The sequence below is a fragment of the Triticum urartu genome, chromosome 5A (genome assembly GCF_056163025.1).
Source record: "Triticum urartu cultivar PI428250 chromosome 5A, HENAU_Tu73, whole genome shotgun sequence".
NCBI classification, from domain to species: Eukaryota; Viridiplantae; Streptophyta; class Magnoliopsida; order Poales; family Poaceae; genus Triticum; species Triticum urartu.
The window spans coordinates 74,244,644-74,250,606 of NC_141877.1; the positions used below are offsets into that span (position 1 = coordinate 74,244,644).

The 5,963-nt window shown below is 41.7% G+C and overlaps 1 long non-coding RNA gene across 4 annotated transcripts; it reads right to left on the reverse strand.

Annotated features, from left to right (window-relative positions):
• Nucleotides 1–803: 803 nt before the first annotated feature.
• LOC125507911 (uncharacterized) lies at nucleotides 804–3,766 on the reverse strand. 4 transcript variants are annotated; one of them, XR_007283126.2, is made up of 4 exons: nucleotides 3,141–3,763; nucleotides 2,713–2,976; nucleotides 2,417–2,634; nucleotides 804–1,975 (listed from the first exon to the last, which is right to left on the reverse strand). It is a non-coding gene; the product is annotated as an uncharacterized LOC125507911 (long non-coding RNA). The 4 variants fall into 4 exon arrangements; XR_015604012.1 differs by having other exon boundaries at nucleotides 2,417–2,976; nucleotides 3,141–3,766; XR_015604014.1 differs by having other exon boundaries at nucleotides 2,417–2,998; nucleotides 3,141–3,766.
• Nucleotides 3,767–5,963: the final 2,197 nt, after the last annotated feature.

Sequence of the window (5,963 nt, forward strand, 5' to 3'; positions counted from 1 at the left end):
GGCGACGCTCTCTTGGCTGGCATGCCACCTCAATGCCGGCGCCAGTGAGAGGTCGCATCCACTCTAGCCGGGCATGAATGCGGCACTGACCGTTTCGGGCGGGAAGCACGCGCGGATGATGAAGAGGGTTCGGGTTGGTCAGGAGCGGGCGTGGCAGCGGTCCGGATGCCCGCAAACAAGAGATGATGTAGGTTAATATTGTTGTGTATATAATTAACAACATAAATAATGTGCCAGTTGGACAAATATGATTGGAGATGGAGATGGAGATGGAATTTTACATCAACACGGATATTCATGCTTATGTCTGTTTGTGTGCGCGATGACTCTCACGACCTGGAAGCAGGGGCATGTTTTTGATCGAGTTCTCTTTCTTGATACGTTAAAATTGTCCGTCGGTTTTTGTTTCTTTTTTCCAGGAACGCATGTATTCTATTTAAAACCACAACTATGGAGAGATTTTTTTTACTCCACTGTATATATAGCCTCTTGTTTGATAGGGTTTCTCGCGTCTCCCTCTCTCACCCTCTCCATATCAAAACAAGATGTTAGTTTTGTTAGGGTTTGATCCCTAGTATCCACTTTGATACTTTAGTACTTTCCAGTTAGCATGAAAACTGTACACCTATATAGAACAGAAGCAACTTTTGCAAAAACAAAATCGGATAGCAGAAAAGCTGTTTGATAGCCAAATACATATAGTTAAAATTATATCCTTCAAACTGAAACTAATAACTTTCACACAGAAGGAATGTAACGAAGAAATTTGAACAGAAAATAATAACTTTCACATTGGAGGAATGTTTAACCATCAGTCTTGAAACAAAAGGATTATATCCTTCAAACTGTAGCTAATATGGTACACATCTTGCTAGCAGGAGCAAGATCAAATTTTGAGCTAACATAGAACTATGCTGTAAAATTAATGATGTAATACAAAAAACAAGTGTCAGCTTGGTATCTTTATGCATCTTGCTAGCAAGTTCAGGATCAAACTGTAACTCCTGACAGAGATTTTGGAGGAATGATGCTTTGTTAGGAGCAGCAGCCAAATCAGTACTCAAGCTTATTTCTGTATGCTCGAGATTCAATATCTGAGGTGATTGCTTGTGCTTCATGCTTCCCTAATCCAAATATATTTCTTAGATCATTCAAAGGAATAACCTGCAACTTTAATACCGAGTATAAAACACTTCGATGGACAGTAATATAAATTGTACAAGACCATGTATCATGTATTTAGAGTCTCACAGTCAACCCAACTTATGAACTCTTAAAATAATAGGGCAACTCATAGCTCATGTACCGTTGAAAACCATATGGCAATTTGTGGTGTTAGACATGTGTACTATGACAGAAATAAAAAGAGTTGACCAGCCCTAGGAAAGCATTTTATGCAAATATTTCAGGTGCTTGTAAGAAAATGTCGCTAATCTTTACATACTCATTCATTTTAAACATGCAAAACTGCAGCTCCATCAGAGAGGTGATTTAGTAAGGGAAGCTATCAAATATTAAATGCGTTCTCTCTCTCTATCTATCTCTCCATCTCGCTCTCCCTCTCCCTCCCTCCCTGATAACCGTGGATAATCATTTATTTAGTGCAGTTCATTTGGATGTAAAAACATTGATGGAAGAAAGGAGTCATGCAAAAACAAATTAACGCATCTATGAATAGACCCTGAATCAATTGTTCAAATACATGAATAATAATCCTGTCCATCACTGACTCGTTGAGAGTTGATGATAGTAGCAAGAAGAGTTCTACACTATTTTTCCACAAAAAGGCAAACATGATGCTCATAATGATTGCAGCAAACACTTTCAACTACAAAGTGAGGCAAAACCTTTGGCAAGATAGTTATGCATACCAACAAACTATTAGTTGTGTATCATAGGATTAAACCTCGATGGAATAGCCATGTCAAGAAAGAATTACCAGGTGTACGAATTTTCTTTAGAATACAGATATGCCCTGCAGTAATGAAGAACAAAGCTGAAATTAGCAATCAGTTAGTGCATCTATAAAAAAACTTAGCTGATTATCTTAATGGTATGAGGTTCAGAATACTGGTCCTGGTCTGTTTATACAAGAAGTGGAAAGAATAGAATAATTAGTAAAAATATTAGCTCTGAAATAACACAATTAGATACGAAGTGCAGATGCAATCATCAATTTTTCACAAGACAATACGCTTGCTAACACCATACTGTTGTAACAAATACATGAAAATATTGACTAATTATCAAAAGCGCAGAAGCATTGGCAATATAGATGCACTTGGTACGTAACACCAATATCTAGAAGTGATATTTAGTAGATATAAGATATACCCATGCCACAAATGATGTTACCTCGTGTTGGAAGGTTGTCAAGTAGAATTAGATGGATTTCTTTTTTTTTATAGAACTCTGCCTCTGTGTGTCGCTTTGGTGTGTGCCGACCCCAATCTCATCGTTCATGGCCAGGCCACATGCCCTTGCCTACCAGTGGCGGCTCAGTGCCGACGCCACATCCTTGATATTCTCCGGTGGCACAAGCGGGGGAGATAAGAGGATATAATAATGCGTGCAGAAAAAGACCGATATGGCCCATTCAGCATAATATTCTCCAACGCTACATGTAGATATAACCTGATAGAAGCTACATGTAGATATAAGAATGTCTTGATGCATAAAAAATTATTATGAAATCTTGGGCAGAGATGGCACCTGAGTTGGCGGCGTCCAGGAGAGTAGGACCTGAGTCGGCGGTGTCCAGGAGAGTAGCACATATGTTCAAAATCACAAAGGCCGCTGTCAAGCCAGCGAGGTAAACAATCGGCGAGGTCGGGGCAGTGGCAATTGTGCCGCGAGAGTCTTCACTCGAAGTAAATGTTCCGAGTGTCTTCAAGGTTGATCCATTGCAAACTTCTTCACCCACGACATGGTCATCCCATGTGTTGATAAATAGGTGTTAGTCACAAACATTATACTCTGGGTGAATAATCAGTGGTCTCTACAGTAAAGAAAACACAAGTATATAATATAAAAACTATCAATTACCGGAGAAATAACTAAATTGTTCTCTCGCTTCAGGCAATAATGAATAGCAAGCAATTCGTAATACTCTCCAAGCTTCAGGCAATGATGGTGCTCACCGGTGAGGCGTTTGGATTTGGTTGTTCTCCAACAATTCCTCCCACGTTGGTCAGATCTGAAGATTGGGGAGCGGCTGGTCTCACATACACATGGAGCTCCTCTCCTTGGCATGCTCGTTCATTGTACGGGGGTGGGGCAGCAAGCTCTGTGCTTGGAGGGAGAGGTGTGGCTGCTGAGGCAGGATGTGCCCTGAGCGGAACGGGACGTGCACGAGTCAAGGCCGGCGAGATGTTGAACCCCATGGCGCCCAGCGCCGCCCCTCAGGCCGCCATCGTCCCCCCCCCCCCCCCCCCCCCCCCCCACCCCTGTTTCTCTCCCAACTCCCTAACCACACTATCCCAGCCGCCTCCGTGCTCGTGTCCCGTAGCGGCGGCGGCACCACACCATCCCGGCCGCCTCCATGCTCGTGCCCTGTAGCGGCGGCAGCGGTGCCGCCGATTTCACCTTATCCTCTTCGTCTCCCTTTTTTTGTTGCAAATCTCCGGCTGCCAAACGAATCTAGTCCGAGGTGTAAATGAATTGTTTCTTTTTTCTGGAGGAAACCAGACAAAGCGGGGAGAGAAACGTGGGTCTGCGAAGGCGGCAGTGCAGGCCAACGATGTGTGCCCGAAGCCCATGCCGCTTACCAACGTCAGTAAGAACAAGAAAAACGAAACGTATTAAATTTTCTTAGCGCACGAACGACAGATAAAAATTCCACGTAAATAATATCACCTCGGATAGCGAAAATAATATAGATGAAAAAACTGAAAACGTAAATTCATGGGAAGAAACGTATTGTGACGGTGAACCCACGGAGTCAATCCGTGCTTTATTATTAGGGAAAGATTCACATCGTTCGGTCATGCAAGTGAAAGGCAATTATGACGATATATGATGGACTGACTGAGATGAGAAAAATTGGTATGAACTCGACCTCTTTTGTTTTTGTAAATATGATTAGTTCATCGTTCCTGATTCAATCTATTATGAATAAATATGTTTGCAATGACAACTAGAGATCATAGTTCTTGTGTCATGCTTGATTAGCTATGAGTTATAATGGTTTATCTTGTCTGCCAACTTGCTATTAAAATGGTTGTGACGTGGTATGATAGGGTGGTATCCTCCTCTAAATGATTTAAGTGACTTGACTTGGCGCATGTTCACGCATGTAATTAAAACAAAATCAACATAGCCTTCACGATATTTATGTTCATGGTGGATTATATCCTATTCATGCTTGCATTCGGTGTTGATTAATTTTAATGCATGTTCATGACTGTTGTCGCTCTCTAGCTGGTCGCTTCTCAGTCTTTTTCTAGCCTTCACCTGTACTAAGCGGAAATACTGCTTGTGCATCCAATCCCTTAAACCCCAAAGTTATTCCACATGAGTCCACTATACCTACCTATATACGGTATCCACCTGTCGTTCCAAGAAAATTTGTATGTGCCAAACTCTAAACCTTCAAATAAATATCATGTTTTGTATGCTCGAATAGCTCATGTATCAACTAGGGATTTTTGTGTCTTTCATTTTAGGCAGGTTATTCTCAAGAGGAGTGGACTCCGCTCCTCACTCACGAGAAAGTGGCTGGTCACCGGGATGCCCAGTCCCATGCTTTATGCAAACTAAATCAAAATAATTGCAAACAAAACTCTCCCTGGGACTCTTGTTAGTTGGAGTCACTCGTTGTTTCGAGCAAGCCATGGACTGATGCTTGTTGGTGGAAGGGGGAGTATAAACTTTACCATTCTTTTTGGGAACCGCCTATAATGTGTGTAGCATGGAAGATACCGCCATCTCTTGGTTGTTATGTTGACAATGAAAGTATACCGCTCAAAATATTATTCATCTCTATTTCAAAACCGAGCTCTGGCACCTGTACAAATCCCTGCTTCCCTCTGTGAAGGGCCTATCTATTTACTTTTATGCTGAGTCATCATCCTCTTATTAAAAAGCACCAGTTGGAGAGCACCGCTGTCATTTGCATTCATTATTGTTAGTTTACATTGAATATGACTTGACTGGATCTCTTTTACCATGAATTACAATGTCTAGTCAGTCCTTGGTCTTTAAAGGTGCTCTGCATTTATGTTTTGCGGTCTCAGAAAGGGCTAGCGAGATACCATCTTATTATATCATATTATGATTGTTTTGAGAAAGTGTTGTCATCCGAGATTTATTATTATTGCTCGCTAGTTGATTATGCTATTGATATGAGTAAACTTAAGACCTAAGCGTTATTGCGAATGTGGTTAGTTATAATCTTTGCTGAAAACTTGAATGCTGACTTTACATATTTACAACAATAAGAGCAAATAGAGTTTGTAAAAGTTTTTCTTTATCACTTTCAGTTTATCAACTGAATTGCTTGAGGACAAGCAAAGGTTTAAGCTTGGGGGAGTTGTTACGTCTCTGTCGTATCTACTTTTCCAAACACTTTTGCCCTTGTTTTGGACTCTAACTTGCATGATTTGAATGGAACTAATCCGGACTAACGTTGTTTTTAGAAGAATTACCATGGTGTTATTTATGTGCAGAAACAAACGTTCTCGGAATGACCTGAAACTTCATAGAGCAACTTTTTGGAAAATATAAAAAATACCTGCAAAAGATGAAGGCCAGGGGGCCCACCACCTGTCCACGAGGGTGGGGGCGCGCCTGCCCCCTAGGGCGCGCCCCCTACCTCGTGGGCCCCCTAGAGCTCCTCCGACTCCAACTCCAACTCTATATATTGTGTTTCGGGAGAAAAATCAAAGAGAAGAAATCATTCGCGTTTTATGATACGGAGCCGCCGCCAAGCCCTAAAACCTCTCGGGAGGGCTGATCTGGAGTCC